Source organism: Rousettus aegyptiacus, unplaced genomic scaffold, assembly GCF_014176215.1.
Source record: "Rousettus aegyptiacus isolate mRouAeg1 unplaced genomic scaffold, mRouAeg1.p scaffold_m13_p_8, whole genome shotgun sequence".
Classification (NCBI taxonomy): domain Eukaryota; kingdom Metazoa; phylum Chordata; class Mammalia; order Chiroptera; family Pteropodidae; genus Rousettus; species Rousettus aegyptiacus.
The window spans coordinates 110,605,643-110,607,794 of record NW_023416311.1 but is presented as its reverse complement, the minus strand read 5'-3'; the positions used below and the strand labels follow the sequence as shown (position 1 = coordinate 110,607,794).

General features: G+C 38.8%; 1 pseudogene; it reads right to left on the bottom strand.

The window, feature by feature from the left end:
• Window positions 1–1,419: 1,419 nt before the first annotated feature.
• LOC118607122 lies at window positions 1,420–1,538 on the bottom strand (annotated as a pseudogene).
• Window positions 1,539–2,152: the final 614 nt, after the last annotated feature.

Sequence of the window (2,152 nt, the reverse complement as noted above, 5' to 3'; positions counted from 1 at the left end):
CTGGTAAGCGGCAGGTCATAAATCAAAACCACATCCATCCAACTTCATTAGAGATGTCATGAAGTCTGGGTAGAAATCAATTGTTTTGATTTATTTAGGCTTTTTAAATTATGCCATTAAGGTAATTAACAAGAGATTTCATAGGCATCGATACCCTACACATTTATGTTTGGGTTTAACATGTAAACATGTCTTATTAATGGTTAAAAGGGAGAATGAGTAATCATCTCCATCTATCTACCTTAAATTACTATGAATCCTTATGACTTCTAATTATTCTGATTCTTGTGTGTTTTCGATTATAAATATAATTTAAATTTGTAAGTTACATACAGTGGAATGCCTCAAGGTAAATAAATCACGCTCAATTAGTCAATAAAAACACTGGCGTTTCAACCATGGACAAACAGGTCTTATTAATATTACCTTGAACTTGAAAGGGGGCACTGGGGTCTCAGAATGGGAGCTGCAGGAGTTTAGACGTGATGGGGTCCCCAGGGGATGAGTATCCCAGAGCTGACCACAGCCCGCGCAGTCCAGGCTCCCAGCAGGCACCTTCTGCTGAGCCCACCACGCTTCTCGATGATGGCCGCGGGTCCTCTGTGTTACTCTCTGCCGGACGAGGCCTCAGGGACAGCCAAACACGCGGATACATGGCTTCATTTAAAACATTTTCATATTTAAATGAGTTTGTCTGGAATTTACATTTTATTTTTGTTTGTTTACAAATAATGTCATAATTTTGGAGTACAAGGGCAGTTGCTTTACAAATGAAAAAAAAAAAAAAAAGCAAACGATTCTAAGGAAAACCTGACGTGTTCTGGCGGAGTGGAGTCCGAGCGAGCCTGGCGGAAATGCGGTGCCACGGACACCTCAGCTGCTTGCCTTCCCGTAATCGGTGACGCATTTGTGTAAAACCTGTGTTTCCACGTGCCATAGACTGGTGTCAGTAAGTCGATCAGTGCAGTCTGACTACTTTTAATCAACAGACTCATTGTTCCCCACGGGACAAGAATGTGCAATGCTAGAGGACGTGTCGAGGCAGCGGCCACGCCGCGCTCCGGAGCCCTGCACCCTGGGCATCCCTTCATTTCATGGCTCAACTCATCAACGTCACCTGCTTGGTTTTCCTACAGTTGTTCATGGTGTTTCAGTACAATCCTTTTGATTTCTACAAAGTCTATAGTAAGATCTCCTCTTTCATGCCTAATTTTTGTAACTTGAATGTTCTTCCATTATTTTTCTTGGTCAGTCTAGTTAACGTTTGCCCACTTTCACAACCTTTTAAATTATTTTTTCACTTATTCATTCATTCATTCATTCATTCATTCATTTATTTCAGGTGAGGCAACCCTTGGTTAACCTCACAGATTGCAAGGACCTTGTCATCTTATGATCCCTTATTTTTTTATTTTTTTATGCCTACAGCACCTGGTCTTCCTAGGTGGTCTCCCATCCAAGTACTAACTGAGCCCAACCCTGCTTAGCTTCCGAGATCAGATTGGATCAGGCTTGTTCAGGGTGGTGTGGCCATAAACTCAGTCTTTTTAAAAAACTAACTTTTGATTTTTTTTTACTTTTCTGTTCTTTATTTCATTTATTTCTGCTCTCATTTTTATTGTTCTCTTATTCCTGCTTGCTTTGGGTTAATTTGCTTTTTTTGTTGTTGTTTAGTTTCTTAAAGTAGAAATTTAGGTTATTTATTTGCTATCTTTTTTAAAATTAAATATCGACATTTATAGCTATAGTTTTCCCTCAGGGTACAGCTTTAACTGTAATTCATAAATTTCTGTGGATTGTACTTTTTCTTCATTCTGCTCACAGGATTATTTAATTAGGATCTTGTATTTTCAGACAGATCCTAAGAAATATGAATTTCTTTGGATCTCACTAAGTAGAAAACACATTTGTCATTTAATGCTGTGAGCAAGTATGCTCATCAATTTGTTACTTACCATCTGATGTTTTAAAAACTAAGCTCCACATTTAAGGAATGATAATCAAGATCGTTCCCTTGGTCAGCCACTGCCTTCCCAGCTTTCTGAGGAGCTCCTGGCCTCACAGTACACGCATCTTTATCGTGTTTATTTTAAATATGCACACGGTCATGTATTTGTATTGTCATTAAAAAAACACTCCTTTATATTCAAGG